Below are 23,737 nucleotides of genomic sequence, written 5' to 3' on the forward strand. Positions count from 1 at the left end.
AGGTACCTCTGATGACCCTCGAATATGGGGATGTGTAGATATGCAACCTTCAGGTCGATAGAGGCCAGGAATTCTCCCGGGCACAGAGAGGCTACCACTGAGCGGAGCAATTCCATACGGAATTTTCGAACGCGCGCGAAGCAGTTCAGAGCTTTCAAGTCCAGAATCGGACGCATTTTGCCCTCCTTTCTTGGCACAGTGAACAGATTTGAGTTAAACCACCGAAACCTGTCCCAATGAGGCACCGGGACGATTACCCCCTGAGCGAGGAGATCCTGCAGGTCCTGTAACCGCCCTGGGGTCAAATGAAGATTTGAGGGAAAGAATATGTCCGCCGGCCGTGAAAGAAATTTGATCTTGTACCCTGATCGAACGATTTCCTGAACCCACCTGTCCTGAACTCGGAGAAGCCAAGGTTGGAGGAAACCGCGCAAATGTCCCCCCACCCCTGAAATGGGTGAGGGCACCCCTTCAGGCAGAGGCGGACTGGGCCGCCGCACCACCTTGGCCGGATTTTTGTTTGTCGGCCCAGGGCTTTCTTTTAGCCACCCTGGCCCTTGAAGGGTTTCCCCTTGTACTGTGACTTGAAGGCACGAAAGGAACCCTGATTAGGTTTAAAGGCGGGACCCCGCTTGCCGCGGAAAAACTTGCCCTTAAGATTCTGGGGTAGCAGAGTGCTCTTGCCCCCAGTGACTCCCTTAATCAATTCATCCAGGGATTCCCCAAAAAGGCGAGACCCCGCATAGGGAATGTCAGCCACGGCCTTCCTAGATTTCTGGTCAGCCGACCAGCTCTTTAACCAGATCAGCCGACGGCTAAGCACCGCGACAATGGACAGGCGTGCAGCCAAAGGGGCCTCATTTAAGGCCACATCGCACAAATACATGACCCCTTGATAAATCTGGTCCACCATCTCCACGGTAGTGGGAGGGGCAGAATCAGCCACGAGTGTGCGTCTGAGCACCTTGGTCCAGTCCGCCACAGCCTGAGCCGCCATGACAGAGGCGAAAATAGGCCTGAGCATGGAACCCGCCACCACATAATTGTGGCGGGCAAGCGATTCCAGCCTCCTATCCGTAGGATCCCTAAATACCAGAGAATCTTCTGTAGGAACCAGAGTAGCCTTGCTCAATCTGGCTACAGTGTGATCCACTTGAGGAGCCACACACCAGCGTGCAACCGTAGTAGACGCAAAAGGACACAGAAGTTGAAACCTCCTAGGCACCGTGAAGGTGTGTTTTAAATTGCGCCATTGTTCATTCACAGTGTGATGAAACTCAGCGGGGCAGGGAAAAACCTGCTCCATCTTACGGGTCCTGTGTGTAACAAAAGATGACACAATGTCCGGAGGATTGGGCTCATCCTCTAAATGTAGTGTTTCTTTAATGGCAGAAATCAGCGCATCCGGTGTCCCAGGGGGGGAATCATCCACCCCTGTAACCTCCGCCTCCCCCTCAGACTCTTGCGGGTCCTGAGAAGAGCGAGACCCTGAAAGGGGCACGCTACCTACAGCAACCATGTCACATTCAGAATCAGAAGAAAAGGAAATCCTAGGCCTTTTTCTAGCAGCGCGTTCAGACATCAGCACATCTATTTTGGACACCAAAGACGCCACAACAGCAGCCAGATTAGTCAGAGTAGAGGATTCAGAAGAACTTGAATCCCCCACCAAAGCTGGAGGGAATTTGCTGTCCTGAGATTCCATTGCAAAAAAGTGTTTTTTTTTTTTAATGAGGTATTGGCCCTTTTAGAGCGCTGCGGACCCCCGCAGCACACCGCTACAATGGCTGTGGAACACAGACCCCCCGCAGGGACAAACTGAGCCAGGAAGATTGCACAATGGAGGAAAAGAAAAAGACAACAGGACAGAGCCCCAGAAGTGTGTTACCAGCTCCTCTGGTCACTTCAGAGTAAAGGAAGGAAGTGATGTCACCGCAGAGACTGAACAGAGGCTGCAGGCTAAGAAAACATGGATGCCTATGCAAAGCAATGGGAGGCTTCGGCAAGATGGCCGCCCACATGTGCTCGGAACGATCGTTGCCACACACAAGATGGCGTCGCAAGGCGCCAAAATACACTACACACAATGCTATACAAGCGCCCTCAGTGAAGCCAGACATGCTGCCCACAACTAAAAATGGCGGACCGCCAGTTTTCAACCCCGCAGCGGTCGCCACGCTAGTCTGTACCTCCAAGCACCTCAGTGACACAGGAGAGGGATCCCCCAAAAGCAGCACAGCGCAGGCTGTGAGAGAAAAAACCCCCGCAGGGACCAGGATCAGGGAGCCCAAAAACGCACAGACATAGGGGACACCACAGACACAGAGGACTGCCGAACCCAGACAGAGGCCCCACACAGAGTGTACTTACCTGTACCCGATGGCGTGCGGTGCCTCATAATAAACGGAAAACTGCCCACCCTCAGATGGCAGGGGAGTGCCGCCAGCCAAAAACGCAGGACACCAGGAGTGCACGGACGAACCGTGCATGTGTCCGGTGAGGTAGCCACCCCACAAGGCTGCATCCCTGAGGACAGGGATGGGTCGTTTATGAGGCCGGGGCGAACACATAGAACCAGGACAACCAGTCCGATTCCCAGCTGCGCAAACTCCATCTTCATCCGAAGATCCGACTAACTAAAAGCTGACAAAATAAACAGCTAGGAATGCAAAGAAAAAAAGATATTTTCAGAAAATAAAATCATAAAATAGAAGAAGAAGGCTGAGACTGTAGCCCCAGCACAGGGAAGCCTGACTACTCCTGAACTAGGCAGAAGACAAACTGAGTTGAGGTGGCTATTGCAGGAGGGGTATTGGACCAGTGGGACAGCCCTATGGGTGTGTCTATGGAAATGCTTTTGTTCTAACAAGTCTTTTGCCTAGCTACTCCTAAGGTGAGGAAGTCAATACCCCATTGGTGAAGACTGTATGAGTGGGTGGCGACTGTCGGAGGACGCAAGAGAAAATAGTGTATTATATAAACTTAGCAGTGTGGGTTAACAGCCACTTTGAAAATATTCAAGACGCCAAAATCTGCATTTTTGAATACTGTCATTTTTTAAAAACTGGCGCTGTTGGCAGCCAAATAAACCAGAAGTGACATTGTCACGCCGCTTCCGGGTTAATTGATCGGAGACCCAATCAAAGCCGAATCTCTGACCAGCTGGCAGTTGTGCCGGCTTAACGCACGGGTCTCCTGGTGGGACAGGAGACCCAGACAGAGTGCCTAAAGACAGCGGGGGGGGGGGGGGGGGCTCCAGCTCCCTGTGATAATGGCTGAGTTAACAGCATCGGTTATTATCACCAGAAAGCTGACTCCCGGCTATAAAAAAAATGGTACCGGGGTGATGCCTCTGGCTGCAGGCATCACCCTGGTACAATCACTTCTTCAAGCCGACATACAGGTACATTGGTTTGTGGGAAGTGGTTAAGTATAGTGTCACCTGTAGTTTGTTTGTTCAATTTAATGTTTGTAATATTCACTAGTTCATCTGTAGGTCTCTATTTTTCAATAAAAAACTTTATAGTCTTTTAGAAAAAATACTTACCTGAGCCCCATTGCAATCCAGCGTTGTGCACAAGATCCTTGACTCTCTTTGGCTCCTCTCAACCACAGCCAGTGAGCCAATGTGGAGAGAGGCAGCAGGGCTAAGCTGTGGTTGTATGTGTGAATGGACACGCAGAGCAGCAGCTCAGGAGCAAGCCTGCTTGAGTGCCCCCATTACAAGCTGCTTGCTCTGAGGGCACCCGGCAGAAGGGAGGGGCCATGAGCACCAGTGGGGGACCCAGGAAGAGGAGGATCGGGACTGCCCTGTGCAAAAACGTTGCACAGAGCTGGTAAGTATAACAAGTTTGTGATTTTTTTTTTTTTTTTAAATGCCTTTAATATCACTTTAAACATGATTTTGCCTGTGCTAAAGGGGCAGGGTTGAAATCCCTATGTAAACAAAAACAAGTCTCCATTTACAGAAAGTGCGCAAAACCATTTAAAAACAAGTGATTGCAAGCAAATTTTGTATTTTTACTTAAATATATTTACCTTTTTTAAAAAAAAAAAAAAAAAATAGAATAATGTGATTTGTTAATAGGGACATGTGCTGTATGTATAGATTTTAATGATAGGCCTACTTTAATAGAAACATTTTCTGAAAGAGAGACAAAGAATGACAATTCTACTTTTCATTCTGCAAATACCATTTCCTGGCATGTTCAGTTTCTATTGTCAATAAATTGTGTTCCCAACCTGGAAAAAGCATGCAAATAGGGATGCCTGGCATGGGTTTTCCACTTTTGATAACAGGCTTAAGCATCCAGCAAAAGTGTTAGTTAGAGGGGTTGAGACAAACCATATTACACTGTTGGGGATGCTTAAAATAGTCTGCTTTTATTTACCTGCCTTAAGTCTTTTTTCCATATTACACAGCTCAGTATAAATTTCTAGCATGGCTCCAGTGTGCCAGAATGAATGACTCCCACGCATACATGGGAGTGACGTCATCCTGCACCAGCCAATTAAGACACCTGAAGACCAGCATCAAGAAGAACCTCAAATAAAGATGCTGGCTTTGGGCCAGAAGAACAATATTTCTGCCTTAAAAGGGAAGTAAGAGGGTATAATTTTTATCTAGAATCATACTTACCTAGCTGCAGCGCATTGGTCCGATGCTGCATCTGTCCTTGCTGGCTCAGACACGGAGAACCGAGCAATCTAACACCACTGATCGCTCAGTTCTAACAGCTCCCTGAGCAGAGAGCTGGTGACTGTTAAAATGGTTACAGGACAAAGAAAAAAAAAAAAAAAAGGCCCTCTCCTAATGATAGTGACACAGACTGCATCATATGTGTCATTTACTATGTTCTTTACCATGAGGCATGTTCTCCCCTTAATGCCAGCATGAATATTTCCCACATGACTTAGTACCCAGTAATCACAAAAAAAATGAAAAGATCAACTTGGTGCATGTTCATAAAATGCATTTTTCTTTCTTTATCTGTGCACAATGTTTAAAAAAACAGCCAAGGAGGTATACAGTTGCTGAAATTAACTTTATGTTGTATAAAAAGAGAAAAATAGGTATGCAAGTAAAATCAAGTAGCCACATTCCTAGAATTGCAGTCATTGCACAAACCATAATCTTGCAACACATAATAAAAATAAACAGTAAAGTAAAAGTACTGAGAAAAGAATAGATAAGAGTACTCTTGTTTGTAACAAATAAATTACCCCTTGGAAAAGCAATGTTTCTGATCAGTACAGTAAAAATAGCACAGAAGAATAAAATTCTACAGAAAAATGATTTCTCTGTGAGGAAAGTAATTATTAAACTAATGTTTTTTAAATATGAAGACATGGAAATGTTCATTCTAAAGCATAACTAATAATAAAAAAAAAAATAAAAAAACCAAAGAATGCCAAAGTATACACTAAGGGCTCTTTCACACGGACGGTCCGATCAGATCCGCCTGTCAGTTTTTTAGGTGGATCTGATCGGATCCTCCATGAAGCTCTATGGGGCAGCGGGTGTCAGCGGAGGTCACCTCCGCTGACACCCGCTGCCATCCGCATCCGATCCTGTGCTGAAATCTGGACGGATGGAAACCCTATTTTTCCATCTGTTCAGTAATCGGAGTGGAGCGGATCTGATGAGAGCGGACAAGCGGTCCGCTCTCCTCCGATCCCCCATAGAGGGCAGCGGGTGCTGAGACACCTCCCTCTCTGCTCTGCAAGCGGAGACGGAGCTGTCATCCGCCCGGCTCAGCGGGGATCGCGGATCGATCACCGCTGAGCAACACGGATCCGCCTGCGGAGGCGGACCGTGTGAAAGAAGCCTTAAAATGGAATTCTAGTTTACAAAAGCATTATTGGTTTTTGAATAAAAGTTGTGCACTACTAATTGCTATATGCATACCAACAATTAAAACTATCTTATTAAAATACAGGATTTATATAGTGCCCTCTTGGGTGAAGTTCGACTTTAATAAATATTACCTATGTAACAGTGCATCTGGAAAGTATTCACAGCACTTCACTTTTTCCACATTTTGTTATGTTACAGCCTTATTCCAAAATGGGTTACATTTATTATTTACCTCAAAACTCAACAAACAATTCCCCATAATGACAGTGTAAACGAAAGTGGTTTAAAATGGTTTGAAAATGTATTAAAAATAAAATAAATCACATGTGCATAAGTATTCACAGCCTTTGCTCAATACTATGTTGAAGCACCTTTGGCACCAACTACAGCCTCAAGTCTTTTTGAGTATGATGCTACAAGCTTGGCACACCTATATTTGGGCAGTTTCTTCTATTATTCTTTGCAGGACCTCTTACGTTGGATGGGAAGCGTTGGTGCACAGCCATTTTTAGATCTCTCCAGAGATGTTCAGTCAGGTTCAAGTCTGGGCCACTCAAGGACATTCATAGAGTTGTCCTGTAGCCACTCCTTTGTTATGTTGGCTGTGTGTTTAGGGTCGTTGTCCTGTTGGAAGACAAACCTTTGCCCCAGTTTGAGGTCCAGAGCACTCTGGAGAAGGTTTTCATTAAGGATGTCTCTGTACATTGCTGCATTCATCTTTCCCTCAATCCTGACTAGTCTCCCAGTTTCTGCTGCTGAAAAACATCCCCACAGCATGATGCTCCAATGACCATACTTTATTGTAGGGATGGTACTGGCCAGGTGATGAGTGGTGCCTGGTTTCCTGCAGACATGATGCTTGCCATTCAGGCCGAAGAGTTCAATCTTTGTTTCATCAGACCAGAGAATTTTGTTTCTCATGATCTGAGAGTCCTTTAGGTGCCTTTTGGCAAACTTTGAGTGGGCTGTCATGTACCTTTTACTGAGGTGTGGCTTCCATCTGGCCACTCTACCATACAGGCCTCATTGGTAGAGTGCTGCAGAGATGGTTGTTCTTCTGGAAAGTTCTCTTCTCTCCACAGAGAAACGCTGGAGCTCTGTCAGTGCGACCATCAGGTTCTTGGTCCCCTCCGTGACTAAGGCCCTTCTGTCCTGATCACTGTTTGGCTTGGCAGCCTGCTCTAGGAAGAGTCTTAGTGGTTCCAAACGTCTTCCATTTACGGATGATGGAGGCCACTGTGTTTATTGGGACTTTCAATTCTGCAGAAGTTTTTGTGTACCCTTCCCCAGATCTGTGCTTCCATGCAATCCTGTCTCAGAGGTCTACAAGACAGTTCCTTGGTTTTCATGGCTTGGTTTGTGCTCTGACGTGCACTGTTAACCATGGGACCTTATATAGACAGGTGTGTGACTTTCCAAATCATGTCCAATCAACTGAATTTACCACAGGTGGACTCTAATCAAGTAGTAGAAACATCTCAAGTATGATCAGTGGAAATAGGATGCACCGGAAGCTTAATTTTGAGTGTCATGGCAAAGGATTTGAATACTTATGTACATGGGATTTTTTTTTTTTTTTTAATAAACTTGCAAAGATTTCAAACTTCTTTCACATGGTCATTATGGGGTGTTGTTTGCAGAATTTTGAGGAAAATAATTTATTCCATTTGGGAATATGGCTGTAACTATACTTTGCTGCTTCCTATAGGGGCACTTTGAAGGCAGGAGGAGCCAGAAGTGCCGTGGGTGGGGGGCAGAACAAGAGAATAAGTGCTGCTCTGTGCAAAACCATTACACAGAGCAGGTAAGTATGACAAGTTTGTTGTTATAAAAAGGAAAAAAAATCCAACATTTACAATCACTTTAACCACTTGCCTTCTGTGCACTTAAACACCCTTCCCGCTTCTTCATTCTCTCCCCGCCAAGGATCACCTGTGTGGCATTCTTGTATCCCCTGTCTGTCCACCTTAACCAGTAAAATGTACGCCTGCGCCAAACTTATGTCCAACCCAATTTTGGTGAGGAATGGTGCTTGTCTTCTTTGCTGACCTCTTTCCAGTAGCTTGCTGAGCCGCCCTGTATTCAAGACAGAGCAGTCTCAGGAGGTGTCACTGGTTCCATCACGAGGGGTTCAGACCAGTGCAGTGTGCCGGGACATTGATACTGCTGCTAAATTCATTGGTGCTGGAGCTGCCACTGTAGGTGTGGCTGGTTCTGGAGCCGGTATTGGTACAGTATTTGGAAGTCTCATTATTGGATATGCCAGGAATCCATCCCTTAAACAGCAACTGTTCTCCTATGCCATCCTGGGTTTTGCCCTTTCTGAAGCTATGGGACTGTTCTGTCTCATGGTTGCTTTCCTCATCCTGTTCGCCATGTGAATAATTTTTTGTCTTGCAAAATCCTCTTTGTCATCCAGTCCTGTTTCTCTGTGGCAGTATACAGGGTTTGGGCCCCTTGCCACAAGGTGCCAGTAGATTCTGGCTAATAAATAACTTTAAGAATTAAAAAAAAAAAAAAAAAAAAAAACACCCTTCCCATCCAGGCCAATTTTCAGCTTTCAGCGCTCTCACACTTTGACAATTGCACGGTCATGCTACACTGTACCCTTATGAAATTTTTATAATTTTTTTCACACAAATAGAGCTTTCTTTTGGTGGTATTTAATCATCTCTGGGTTTTTTTTTTTTCCAAAAAAAAAAGAATAAAGACAGAAAATTTTGAAAAAAAAAAAAAAGTTTTTCTTATTTTCTGCGAGTAAATTTTGAAAATAAATTTTTCTCCTTCACTGATGTGCGCTGATGAGGCGGCAATGATGGGCACTGATAGGCTGCACTGATGGGCACTGATGAGGTGGCACTTATGGGCACTGATGAGGAGGTACTAATATGCCGCACTGATGAGCACTGATAGGCGGCACTGAGAGGCAGCACTGATGAGCACTGAGAGGTGGCACTGCTGGGCACTGAGAGGTGGCACTGCTGGGCACTGAGAGGTGGCACTGCTGGGCACTGACAGGTGGCACTGCTGGGCACTGAGAGGCGGCACTGACGGGCGGCACTGATGGGCACTGGCGGATGGCACTGGACACTGACGGGTGGCACTGATGAGCGACACTGATGGGCAGCACCATCAGTGCCCACACTGCTGCCAGTCAGTGCTCATCAGTGCCTAGATGAGCAGGCACTGATGGGCACTGACTAGCAGCACTATGGGCACTGATTGTGGGCATTGATGGGGGGCACTGATGGCGGGCACTGTGGGCACTGATGGGGGGGCACTGTGTGTGTATTTTTACCTTTAGTAATCAGGGCACTGGTGATCGGTGCCCTGATTACATTCTCCTGTGTCCCCGGCGCTGTGAGGCTCCCCCTCCTTCCTCACACTGCAGGCTCCGTGTGAGGAAGGAGCGCCGGCGATGAGAGATGATCTCATATGTTTACATATGAGATCATCGCTCATTGGACGGCCCGATCACGTGGTGAATGGCCGCTGTGATTGGCCATTCACCACGATCTGTGATCGGCCATGTCCAAGGGACACGGCCGACACAGATTTTCCCCGCAGCCTGCTCGCGGGAGCGCGCTGGGGGCGTGTCACTGGGAGGCCGTTTAAAAACGGCCTCCCGAAAATTCAAGTCCGCGCTGCAGCCGTATATAGGCTGTAGCGGGGATGGGGGGTGGTTAAAGGCTCTGTGCAGGGAAGATCAGCATTTGAACCCACAGAAGCTGGGGCTGACAGACTAGAGGTGACATAAGGCATTACAATTACATTTAAAGTAAAAGTTTACCAGTATTGCGCATTATATTTAAAATTATAATATCCATGAACAAAAGTCTCAACCTTTAGTACTACTTTATTAGAAAAATGTTATTTTCCCCCCTCTACCCTTCATATAGCTTAATTTCTGACTCCCAGTTAAAATACCCTGTATATCCGACTTCTGGGCATATTTATTACATACATACACATGATACAAGATATAATACTTTCACTAATTCACAGTAGAAATTATATTTATATTATAATAGTGAGTGAGTATCTGCTGTTTTTGTACTATAAAGCAGTGTTCCCCAACCCACCGGGCCGCGGACCGGTACCGGTCCGTGGATCAAGCGGTGCCGGGCCGCCAGAGGAACTTTAAACTATTTTACTGTGGCGGCCGGGGCGCAGAGCACTCTGCGCCTGAGCCCGCCCATTGTGTGACAATAGCGAATGAAAATTTGCTATTATCACATGGATCCTCCTCCTGGCCAATCAGGGAGCGAGTCCTCCCACTTCCTGATTGGCCGAAAGGCAAAACTCATGCCATTGGGCGATGAGGAGGCGGGAGGACTGAGGACTCGAGGACACCTGGGGACTGAAGAGAAGCTGCCGTGAGGTAAGTGAACTGGTCTTGCGGGGGGAACGCTGGCATTTCTGCATTGAAAGTGGGGAACGCTGGTCTCTCTGCATTGAATGGGGGCACGCTGGCATCTCTGAATTGATTGGGGGCATGCTGTGGCCACTGTGCATTGATTGGGGGCATGCTGTGGGCACTGTGCATTGATTGGGGGCATGCTGTGGTGGGCACTGTGCTTTGTTTGGGGGCATGTTGTGGCCACTGTGCATTGATTGGGGGCATGCTGTGGCCACTGTGCATTGATTGGGGGCATGCTGTGGCCACTGTGCATTGATTGGGGGCATGCTGTGGGCACTGTGCATTGAATGGGGGCATGCTGTGGGCACTGTGCATTGATTGGGGGCATGCTGTGGCCACTGTGCATTGATTGGGGGCATGCTGTGGGCACTGTGCATTGAATGGGGGCATGCTGTGGGCACTGTGCATTGATTGGGGGCATGCTGTGGCCACTGTGCATTGATTGGGGGCATGCTGTGGGCACTGTGCATTGAATGGGGGCATGCTGTGGGCACTGTGCATTGATTGGGGGCATGCTGTGGGCACTGTGCATTGACTGGGGGTATGATGTGGGCACTGTGCATTGACTGGGGGCATGCTGTGGGCACTGTGCATTGATTGGGGGCATACTGTGGGCACTGTGCATTGATTGGGGGCACGCTGTGGGCACTGTGCATTGATTGGGGGCACGCTGTGGGCACTGTGCATTGATTGGGGGCACGCTGTGGGCACTGTGCATTGATTGGGGGCACGCTGTGGGCACTGTGCATTGACGTCGCCCCCCCTCAGCGGGCCACAGAAAAATGATCAAACTTTGACCGGTCCGCGGCGATAAAAATGTTGGGGAGCACTGCTATAAAGGGCTATTTGTTTTTAACCCTATCATGACGGGATTAAAAAAAAAAAAAAAGCATGCTGCTGCTACTAAATGTCTTATGCTGCCCATAAATGTATTGATTTTTGGGCAAAAATATTTGCATGAACATTTGTACAAAGATTATTTGTACATTTGTTGAATGGACAAGTGGTGTTTGAAAATTCCACTTGCTTTTAACATTCAATTTTAAAAAGAATATAACTTCTGAGAAAAAATCACATACACTATTTGAAGATTTGTCTGATCGAGAAGTTTTCTATTCTGCTCCTTTGAATTTTCTTGCCACTGCGTGGTTGACAACGAACTCCGAATGGACCCCATCAATGGTTAGAAAATCGGATGAATGTTCTTAAAAGAATTGTATCTGTCTCAGAGTGGATTAAATATCCAACTATATAGCTGGATATTTATAATTACCACTGTATATAGATATTCAAGAATATTAAATAAATTAAACACCAACCGATTAGTCGATCAATTGAAATAATAATCGGGTAACTAAACAATTATGAAAATAATCGTTAGGTGCAGCCCTAGAAAAGATATAATAAAATATTTACAAAAATGTGATGGTGTACTCACTTTTGTCAGATGCTATATATATATATATATATATATATATATATATATATATATATATATATACACACACACACACACACATATAATGTATATACTGTGTATATATATATATATATATATATATATATATATATATATATATATATATATATATATATATATATAATGTATATACTGTGTATATATATATATATTTTTTTTTTTTTCCTGTATTTACACACAAAGTTCCTCTCAGCTCCACACTCACTATTTCAGTGTGTAAGAAATAAAGAAATTATCAAGGTGAACTGCAATGTTAAACAGGTTATGCATGCCTAGTAATGAGAAGCAGAATTACAACCAATTTATTTTACCTTCTTTACAAAAAACATAATGAAGGGAACAGTAACCGGTTTCTACGAGCCTCACCCCAACATTTACTTTCACAAAATGTTATAAATCAAATCATGTAGTGTATATATATATATATATATATATATATATATATATATATATATATAAATGGATTTTTGTAAAATCTTACCGTAAAATCCTTTTCTCTTAGCTCATTGACAGACGTAGTCCTCGGTGATACACCACCTTCGGGTTATGTTGCCTCCACAGGAGCAGGACTAGACAGGAAATTAAAAAGCTCTGGCCACACCCCAGGGGCAGTCCCAGAGGGTATATCCTCTCTCTCTCTGCCTCAGCAAATCAGTTATGTGAAAAAGCAGTCTTTAGAGATTTTAACCCAACTCAAAAAAACAGAGGGGCGGGGACTACGTCTGTCAATGAGCTAAGAGAAAAGGATTTTACGGTAAGATTTTACAAAAATCCATTTTTCTCTAGCGCTCATTGACAGACGTAGTCCTCGGTGATACACCACCTTCGGGACGTCCCAGAGCAGTATCACAACTGAGGGGTGGGAAAATGGAAATCAAATCCCAATCTAGAAGGCCCAACCGGTGCCAACTAGAAGTTTACAATGCTCATCCTTAATGATGAGACTCAACAAAAAAAGAGAAAACAATTTTTTTTTTTTTCAAACAGAAAAAAACCCTCGAGGTAGACCACCGGTCTCCTCAAATTGCGGCCTGCAAAACCTTGCGGCCAAATGAGGCATCCGCCGATGCCGTCACATCAATTTTATAGAATTTTGTAAAGGTATGTACCGACGACCAGGTGGCCGCCTTACATACCTGGACCACTGACGCCTGATGGCGAAAGGCCCAGGAAGTACTGAGCGCTCGAGTGGAGTGCGCCCTAACAGGGAACGGAGGACTCTGACCCTTAATAGAATAAGCCTGTACCACCGTTTGTCTAATCCATTTGGCAATGGTCGCGGCAGATGCAGGCAAACCCTTTCTGGGGCCATCCGTGATCACAAAAAGTGAATCCGTCTTACGGAATGATTCCGTAGCTTTCAGGTATACCCTGATTGCCCGAACCACATCTAAGGAATGCAACGCATGTTCCCGATGATGCTTGGGCTGAGGACACAAGGAAGGAAGTACAATATCTTCATTCAGATGAAAATCTGAAACCACCTTAGGAAGAAAAGATGGCTTAGGATGAAGTACTACCTTATCCCTATGAATCACTAGGTATGGGGACTGGCATGATAATGCAGCCAGTTCTGACACCCTGCGAGCAGAAGTAATAGCCACCAAGAAGGCCACCTTCTGGGATAAAGTAAGCAAGGGAATCTCCCTGATGTTTTCAAAGGGAGGTTTCTGTAGAACCGACAAAACCAAATTAAGATCCCAAGGCGGTAAGGGCGCGCGGACTGGAGGAGCCAGGTGCCGCACCCCCTGGATGAAATTCCGCACCAAGGATTTGGTAGCTAAAGGCTTCTGAAAGAAGATTGCTAATGCTGAAACTTGACCCTTGATGGTGCTCAAGGCTAGCTTCTGCTCAACCCCCTGTTGCAAAAAGGCCAATATTCGAGACACCGAATAGGTACGTGGAGGAAATCCTAAAGATTCGCACCACGCAATATAAGTTTTCCATGTGTGATAATAGACTTTGCTGGAAGTCGCTTTCCTTGCTTTAATAAGGGTAGGAATGACTGAAGCTGACAAACCTCTGTCCTTCAGTACTTGGGTCTCAATGGCCAGGCCATTAAACCCAGCGACTGTAAAGCATGATGGTAAATTGGTCCTTGAGACCACAGACACTCCCTGAGACGAAGTTCCCACGGAACGTCTACGACTAACATGTCCAAGTCGGCCAGGCCGGCTTGAGGAGGCCAGCCTAGAATTTCTAGGACCACTGGCGCTGATTGGATCTGAACCAGGCGTCCCTAGAGGTATCTGGCCCCGACCATCCGAGAAAGTCTGGTCGTTTTCTGTTCCCACACATTTATCAGATACCTGATAGTTATCAGGAAAAGTGATCTTTTCTGGTTGAACCTCAGGGACCGAAGTCACCCGACTAGAGGCTACTTGGCCTATCTGGTCAACCAGATCCGATTTCTGTGAGGTATCGGGACTAATCTTAGGAAAAGGTAAAGGAAAAGATCTATTCAGGGAACGGTAATTACCGCTTCCTGTAGTACTTAAATGTTGGAAGGGAAGAATCGCACCGGTAGTAGTGGTTGATGCTCGATCTAATGTCCTGAATACCGGTGAAAACGTCCCCCCACCCTGAAACTGGGTGGGGGCGCACCTTCAGGCTGTGTACTCCTTTGCTTCGGGTTTGGCTGGGTTGGTCCTTTGCTTGTCCGACCAGCCCTTCTTGAACCCTCCTGGAGGAGTCTTGCCTTTCCCGCTAGTACCAGCCGGGCGCCCTTTATGGGCGGTAAAGAAAGGTCCTCGCTTGTTGCGAGGTCCCTTAGCTTTAGCAGCCTGTGGCAAAAAAGTGCTCTTGCCCCCAGTGGCATCCTTAATGATTTCATCTAGGTTGGCCCCAAATAGACGATTCCCCTGAAAGGGGAGATTTGTCAAGGTCTTCTTGGAACCTAGGTCAGCTGACCAGCATTTTAACCATAGCACACGTCTGAGGATCACCGCTGTCTTAGATGCATACCCTAATAAGGGAGTAGTGTCCAAGGCTGCGTCACAGATAAACTGTAGCCCTTGTATAATCTGTTCCATCAAATCAGATGTCTCCTGGGGAATATCTTTTCCCCTAAGATCTTGGCGTACCATTTTCGCCCATTCCGTAAGTGTCTGGGAAACTAGACCAATAACAATTACTGGTCTAAAAGCTGACCCTATCAGAGAGAAGATGGTGCGGGACTCTGCTTCCATCTTTCGATCCACCGGATCCTTAAAGGACGAAGTGTCCTCCACTGGAATAACCGTGGCTTTATTTAGCCTGGAAATAGGCGGATCCACGACTGGTGGTACCGTCCATTTCTTAATGATGGATTCCTCAAACGGATAGCGTCTAGCAATACGCTTGGAAATAGTAAGGGTACGTTTAGAATGCTCCCATTCTCCTTTAATCTGATTACCGAAACATTTAGGTACAGGAAAAGCCTTCATCGTCTTGATGGGCTTATTAGTACCAAAAGGAATCTCTGTTTCAGTTGCCTCTGCCGGTAAAGCCTCAAGTTTTAAGGTTTCCTGCACTGCCACAACTAGTGCGTCCACCAATGCTTCTTCCTGAATAATAGCAGGAGAAGAAGCGTCCTCCTCACTGTCTGAGGGGGCTTTACCTGGGATAACAGCCCTTGCAGAGGAACCTGCAACTGCCGTGACCACCTCTGAATCTGAGTCAGAGGTGTCAGATGGTATAGGGGTAGGCGGGGGTCGCTTCCTTGACCCCCGTCCCTGACAGGCCGCCTCCACCCGAGCCACCATAGACTCCAAAATTGCTGTAAATGACTCTATACTCTGTGCACCGGCGGGTCCCGTGGCCCCCTCGAGGGAAACAGGTGGGGGAATATGTGTGGCAGGGTCCATGATAACTCCAGTTACTTCCTGGATAATATAATTCAAAAATAAAACTTTTCTTTTTTTTTTTTTTTTTTTTTCGACCCCCAGCGCCACAAAAAGCCCCTTAGTGTTACCTGCTAGGGATCCCTATCGATCGAGAGAGAGAGAGATAGACCCCCAGGCTCACCACTTGATGCTCAGAGTTTAACTGCAACAGGTTACAGCGCTATCTTAACAAACAGGAAGTCTTTTGGCTGGCTGCCCAGGAAGAAAGGAGGCGGCTCCGCCCCTCTGTACGCCTTCCGGCGCCTCCCCCAAGCTCCACGAGGTGTTTGGATCACCTCAAACATGGCCGCCCCCATGCTGGAGACACGAGGCTACGCCAAAATGGCGGCTCGTGCGATCCAGCAAAAAAAATGGCGGCGGCCCGTACTGAATAGCGGTGTGCTGCAGGGCACACAACACTCTCACTGCATGGGGATATGGCGTGGTTGGCGGTACCGGCCCTGGCGGACCGCATGGCCGTTCGGGAGGCCTGCTAATAGCTGGAGATCTGATTAGGAAGGCAGTCTACATGTCCGTGGCTTCTGACTGGTAGGTAGCTTATTCTTAACCCATAAGATTCCCAGAATGCCACAGATTACATCTTTAAAACATGTATACAATTAGATTGTTAGCTCCCAAACCAAGCCTCCTGGCTTTTTGCACACATAAAATCACACTCAAAGTAGGAGGATCTGTGTCATGTTGTAGGATAGAAAGGGACTCTATCTTACCATACAGAGAGGGGCCCGCGTTCACCACAAAACCCGTCAGGGGGAAAGGGGGAACATACTACTCACCATACCGGAACCAGGCGGGCACCAACTCCTGACAGTACCCCTCTCCACCGGGGCGGGAGGGCTGTCGACCGATACGGACGCCGTGACTCATGGTCTTTGGCGTTTCAGCGAGACGTTTAACTCGCGTGGACAGTCCTTTAATGGGACTTTGTCGCGGCCGACCCAGCGCGGAGCTATGGCCTGCACGCGCTCGTAGGCTGAACTGGGGTGACCACCGGATCTCAACATCCAGCCCGTCGCCCAGTTCAGCTTTCTTGCTTGAAGATCTCACAGGAACACTGGAGAAAAAAGCTGTCTAAAAAAATCCTTTAAGAAAAAATTCTTGCCAGGACCTAAGATCCCAGCAAGGTGTCTAGGTCCTTACTCCTAACTAGACAGAAAATAACTGATTTGCTGAGGCAGAGAGAGAGAGGATATACCCTCTGGGACTGCCCCTGGGGTGTGGCCAGAGCTTTTTAATTTCCTGTCTAGTCCTGCTCCTGTGGAGGCAACATAACCCGAAGGTGGTGTATCACCGAGGACTACGTCTGTCAATGAGCTAAGAGAAAAGGATTTTACGGTAAGATTTTACAAAAATCCATTTATATATATATATATATATATATATACACTACATGATTTGATTTATAACATTTTGTGAAAGTAAATGTTGGGGTGAGGCTCGTAGAAACCGGTTACTGTTCCCTTCATTATGTTTTTTGTAAAGAAGTGTCTAGTCCTGCTCCTGTGGAGGCAACATAACCCGAAGGTGGTGTATCACTGAGGACTACGTCTGTCAATGAGCGCTAGAGAAATATATATATATATATATATATAAAATTTCATAAAGTATTAGGATTATGATGCAGGTTGATTAAATTTTCGTTACCCAAAGGCCTGCATACTGACTAAGTTTAACTACATACATATATATATATATATATATATATATATATATATATATATATATATATATATATTAGTGCTGAACGATAGTCGATATGATATCGACTATCGTTCTGCGGCCGTAGGCGATATTCATATCGCAGAGGTCACGATATTTGCGATATTTGCATAGGCAGGGGGAAGGGACTCGGAGGAGGACTCACAGACTTTCGTGTTAGGTAGGAGGAAGTTGGGACACTTCAGCGGTGAGCATACACTGACTCACTCGTGCACTGCAGCCCGCCCCACACATTCAGTGAGTCTCACTCTCCGCCCTAGTTTTCTCAATGGCACATTCAGGGAGCCAATCACGCTGTGATTAGCTGCACAGCTAACCAATCACGCGTGCCTGCACACCTGATTGGTTCCGCTGTGCCGCTACTCACGGCGTGATTGGCTCCCTGAATATGCCATTGAGAAAACTAGGGCGGAGAGTGAGACTCACTGAACGTGTGGGGTGGGCTGCAGTGCACGAGTGAGTAGATGTATGCGGCTGTGCTGTGATCCTTTCCCGGCTCCTAGTCCACCGCTCCAGCCTCCTACCACCACCACTGTGAGAAAGACTGTCTGTCACTATATGATCTGATCGATTCCACAGTCCACACGGTCATTGAGTAATTGATTTTACCATATTAACCCTGACCTGCCCAGTATCCCTATATCTGCAATTAAAATGTACAAGACTGCCTGCATGCTTCATGATTTCCATTCCCAGCATCCTTCCCAATCCCTACAGTGTCAGTAACATTAACCCTATGGTACAAGGCTGCAGTGTGCACTGAATCCCATTCCCTACAGTAACATACATTAACCCTGTATGGTCAGAAAGGCTGGATTGATGGGTCCCTCAATATCGCAATATATATCGTTGAAAAAAAAATATCGCAATGTATTTTTTTCCAATATCGTGCAGGCCTAATATATAAATAACGGATTTTTTGTAAAATCTTACCGTAAAATTCCTTTCTCTGAGTCCTCCGACAGTCGCCGCCCACTCACAGTCTTCACCAATGGGTATTGACCTTTGCTCCGCAGGAGTAGCTAGGCACAAGATTTGTTAGTAACAAAAGCTTTTAGCATAGACACACCCCTAGGGGCTGTCCCACTAGTCAATACCTCCCTGCACCAGCATTCCCAACTCAGTTTGGCAGCATAGCAGTAAGAGTACACAAAAACCCCAAAAGAGGGGCGGGGGGCAGCGACTGTCGGAGGACTCAGAGAAAGGAATTTTACGGTAAGATTTTACAAAAATTCCGTTTTCTCTTACGTCCTCCGACAGTCGCCGCCCACTCACACAGTCTTCACCAATGGGATGTCCCAAAGCAGTGTAGACATGAGGGGTGGGAGACGCAGCCGCAGAAGAGCAACGCAGTACCCACAGCAGAGAAGGAACCTTACACACCATAAGAGAACCAGCTGGGCAACAGGAAAGTGCTCAACATGAGCAACAACCCAGGAAAACAAGCAACCCAGGGGTGAAACACCCCCACAGCCAAAGACCCATAAACAAGGGTCCCTATAGCACTGCCGCACAGAGAACTTGCGGCCAAAAGGAGGCATCGGCTGATGCCCAAACACCCATCTTATAAAAAGTGGAGAAGGTGTGCACGGACGACCAAGTCGCAGCCTTGCACACCTGGGCCACCAAGGCCCGAAGCCGGAAGGCCCAAGACGTACTCAGAGATCTGGTAGAGTGCGCCTTAACAGGGAAGGGTGGAACCCGTTCCTGCAAGTATAGGCCAGAACAATGGACTGTCAGATCCATTTGGCAATGGTCGCCGCAGACGCCGCCATGCCCTTCCGAGGACCCTCAGGAAGGACAAGGAGGGAATCCGACTCGCGAAAAGAAATAGCGGACGACAGGGGGAACCCTGAGCATCCTGACAACATCCAAGGAATGCAAAGCAACCCCCTAGGATGCACGGGCTTCGCACAGAGCGAAGGCATGACAATGTCCTCACCAAGGTGAAAGCCAGAGCCACCGTAGGGAGGAAGGACGGGTGAGGTCGCAAGACCACCTTACCCTTGTGAACCACCGAGTAGGGAGAACGGCAGGACAATGCCGCCAACTCTGACACCCTGCGAGCCGAAGTGATCGCCACTAAAAAAGGCAATCTTTTCAGACAGCTGAGACAAACGATATCCCCTTGAAGTTGTCAAAGGGGACACGCTGCAACACGGACAGAACCAAGTCAAAGTCCCACGGAGGTAAGGGCCCCCTCCGAGGAGGGGCCAAAAGACGCACACCTCAAACAAAGGTGCGAATGAGGAATGAGACGCCATAGGGCGCCGAAAAAGAACAGCCAGTGCAGAAACCTGGCCTGTTATCGTGGCCATCGCCAAAAGCTGGTCCACACCAGTCTGAAGGTAAGCCAACACTCTCGACACCGAGTATGAGCGAGGGGAGAACCCCCTGGACACACCAGGCAAAGTACGCTTTCCAAACACGGTAATAAACGTTACCAGACGAGGCTCTTTAGCCGTGAGTAGAGTAGGAATGACCTCAGGGGAGAGACCCCCTTCCACAGGACCTGGCTTCCAACAGCCAGGACGTTACAGCCAGCGACTGTAAAGCAGGAGGGAGGATCGGTCTTCGAGACAGAAGGGCTTCCCGCAGTGGCAGGCGCCACGGAGGCACGACAGCCAGATGAACGATGTCCGTGTGCCAGGACCGGCGAGGCCAGTCCGGTCCCACCAGAAACACCACGTGCGGTTTTCAGGCCAACCTGTGAAGGAGCCTGGATCGCAACTGAAGTGGAGGAAAGGCATACATCAGACGATACTGATGCCAAGGTGCCACTAACGCGTCCGAGGCGGCCGCCCGAGGATCGCGCGTGCTCGCCACGAACCTTTCCCCCAGGTTGTTCAGCCGAGACGTGAAACAGATCCACATCCGGGGATCCCCACCTCGCGCACAGCATCTGAAAGATTTCTGGGTGTAGGGACCAATCCCCCTGGTCCAGGGTCTGGCGGCTCAGATAATCGACCTGCCAGTTCCCCACCCCCGGAATGTGAACTGTCGTGAACGCCGGGACGTGAGTCTCGGCCCAGGACAGAATGTCGGTCACTTTCCGGGCCGCTCGGGCACACCTGGTGCCCCCTTGGTGGTCAACGTAAGCCACCGCGGTGGCTTTGTCCGTCTGTACCCGAACCATACGGCCCTGAAGTCGTTCCGACCACTGGAGAAGGCAAAAGCTGTATCGCTCTCAATTCCAGAATGCTGATCGGAAGGGATGATCCCTCCTCCGACCAAGTTCCCTGGGCAAACCGGTTGCCCAGAACACCACCCCAGCCTGATAGACTGGCAGCCGTGGTGATCACCGTCCATAGCAACGGACGAAAAGACTTGCCCCCCGACACAGCCGGGGACTGGAGCCACCACAGAAGATCTCTTCTGGTTCGGCGCTCAATGAAACCCTCAGATCCCAAGACTGAGGATGCATTTTCCACTTGGCCAGAATCTCCACTTGGAGAGACCGCGTGTGAAACCTGATCAAAGGGAATCGCCTCGAAGGCCGAGACCACTAACCCCAGGTACCGCATACAGGTCCTGAGTGAGAAGGAACGGGTGTCCCGGAGGGACCTAACCTCTTCCTGAAGAGTCTGGAGCTCTTCCTCCGGCAGGAACACTCTAGCATGAGCAGAGTCCAGAACCATTCCCCGATAGGGAAAGCGAAACGAAGGAGACAGCTTCGACTTCGGAACGTTGATGGTCCAACCGAACTCCTGAAGCGCCTGTACCGTAGTGGACAGGGCGTTCAGCAGGCTCTGACTGACACTCGATCATCCAGATCACCCAAGACCGCAATGCCCTGGGCTCTCAACAGGCCCAGAACAGGTGCCAGCACTTTGGTAAGAACCCGTGGAGCCGAAGTGAGACCGAAAGGTAATGCCACGAACTGGCAACGGTCCTCCGTAATGGCGAACCGAAGGCACCACTGGCGACCTTCGAAAATGGGGATGCGTAGGCACGCATCCTTCAGGTCGACAAAGGCCAGGAATCCTCCTGGGCCCAGGGTAACCCCACCGAGCGCAGGGATTCCATGCAAAACTCCCGAACATGCACGAAGCGGTTCAGAGCTTACAAGTCCAGGATCGGACGTACTTTGCCCTCCTTACTGGGCACAGTGAGCAAATCGGAGTAAAAACCCCCGAAATCTGTCCCGGTGAGGCACCGGGACCACCACCCCCTGGGCCAGGAGATCCTTCATGCGCCCAGGAGACAGCCGAAGAATTGAGGAAAAAAATCTGTCCGATCTTGTATCTCGTTCGAACGATTTCCTGAACCCACCTGTCCCGCAGCGGGACAGCCAAGGCTGGAGGAAAGACGCACAAACGTTCCCCCCACCCCAGAAGCGGGTGAGGGCGTCCCTTCAGGCAGAAGCAGAATGGGGCGCAGAGCCGGCGTAGCCGGACTTTCGCTACCCGCCCAGGGCTCCTTCTGGCCACCTTGGCCTTTCGAAGGGTCTTCCCTTGGACTGCGACTTAAAGGCACGAAAGGACCCCTGAGAGGGTCCAAATGCGGGGCCCCGCTCGCCGCGAAAGGACGTGTTCTTCGGATTCCGGGGCAACAGAGTGCTCTTGCCCCCAGTGACTCCATTCACCAGAGTATCCAAAGCCTCGCCAAAAAAGGCGAGACCCAGCATAGGGAAAATCATCCACCGTTTTCCGTGACAATTGGTCAGTCGACCAACTCTTCAGCCAGATCAGTCGACGGTAGGCACCGTGACACTAGACAGGCGTGCAGCGAAAGGGGCCTCATGCAAGGCCGCATCGCAAAAGTACATGACCCCCTGATGGAGCAGGACTACCATAGCCAGCGTAGCTGGCGGTGCAGCAGCAGACACAAGGGTGCGCCAGAGCCCCTCAGTCCAGGCGGCCCCCGCTTGAGCCACCATGACAGAAGCGAAATAGGTTCGAGCATAGAGCCCGCCACCATATAAGCATGGCGGGCAAGAGACTCCAACCTCCCGTCCGTAGGATCCCGGAAAACCGGGGTATCCTCAGTGGAAACCAGGGTAACCTTGGTCAACACGGCCCCAGCGTGATCCACCTGGGGTGCCACGCACAAGCGCTCCTCCGTGGAGGGCGCAACAGGGTAAAGCAGTGTAAAATGACCAGGCACCGTAAAGGGCTTTTTTTTTTTTTTTAATTGCGCCATTGTTCAATCACAGCGTGATGAAATGCAGCAGGGCAGGGGAAAAACCTGCGCCGACTAGCGGGTTCTATGTATCCTAAAGGATGATCTTTTATGGGAGGGAGCAGCTCATCCATGAGCGCAAGCTCTTCAGGCGAGCCTGGGGGAGACGTATCAACCCCTTCAACCTCTGCCTCCCCTTCAGACCCCAAAAGGTCCAGAGATGAGCGAGACCCTGAAAAGGGCAAGCCAGTCACAGCAGCCACATCACCATCTGAAACAGAGGAGATAGATAACCTGGCCCGCTACTATGCAGAACGTTCAGCCATCCGCACCCCCATCCATGACACCAAAAAATGTCACTACAGCGGCCAATTAAGGCACAGCGGGGGTTCAGCAGACCCAGGGTCCCCCACCAGGGCTGGGGGGAACCAGCTATCCTGAGAATCCATGTCAAAAAACAAGTTTGGAATAAAAAGGTACTGGCCCTTTAAGCGCTGCGGCGAGCGCAGCCCACCGCAAAGCCCACAATATGCACCGATCCCCACAGGGGCAGAAAACAGCTGAATTAGGAAGGATAGCCCAGAAAGGTATGGAGAGATCACCTGCAGAGCTCGCAGAGCGTTACTACTGATCGCTGTTCCAGAGAACGAGGAAGCGAGGTCAGGAAGGCTGAACTATAACACTGCTTCAGGCTCAGGGAAAATGGCTGCCCATAGGAATCAATGGAGGCTTCTAGAAAATGGCCGCCGACATGTGCTCAGATCGAGCGACCCGCCACACACCAAAAAAAGGTGGCGATCGGCGCCAAAAGCACCGCACTGCAACCCTGTACAAGGCCCAGGGTGAAGCCAACATGTCACTCACAGTGAAAATGGCGGACCGCGCAGCGCTCAGCCGTAGCGGTCGCCGCACACACGTCTGCACTCAGAACACACAAGGTGACATATGAGAGAGAGGGGTCCCCACCTCACCACAGTGAATAAATATTAACCCTGCAGGGATCACATCAGGGAGCCCAATACACAGACATGAGGGGACACACAGTACAGCAGACTGACACCCCAGACAGAGGCCCCCACATAGAAAAGGTGCTTACCGTACCGGATGGCGTGGGGTAGCCTCCACAAACGGAAAACCGCCGTCCTCATATGACAGGGAGTGCCGTAGCCGGGACGCAGGGCACCGCAGCACAAAACCGCAGAAAGCGTCCAGTGAGGTAGCCACCTCACAGGCTGCATCCCTGCTGCGAGCAGGGA

The 23,737-nt window shown here is 48.7% G+C and overlaps 1 protein-coding gene and 1 pseudogene across 2 annotated transcripts in view; one reads left to right on the forward strand and one right to left on the reverse strand.

Moving 5' to 3' along the window:
* Window positions 1–23,737, reverse strand: part of TDRD3 (tudor domain containing 3) — a 565,755-nt gene that overhangs the window by 212,325 nt on the left and 329,693 nt on the right. The window lies entirely within an intron of this gene.
* LOC309548422 (ATP synthase F(0) complex subunit C2, mitochondrial-like) lies at window positions 7,757–8,246 on the forward strand (annotated as a pseudogene). The gene has a single exon. The product of its transcript is annotated as an ATP synthase F(0) complex subunit C2, mitochondrial-like (transcript).

This window comes from Pelophylax lessonae (assembly GCF_965119305.1).
Source record: "Pelophylax lessonae genome assembly, chromosome: 2".
Lineage (NCBI taxonomy): Eukaryota > Metazoa > Chordata > Amphibia > Anura > Ranidae > Pelophylax > Pelophylax lessonae.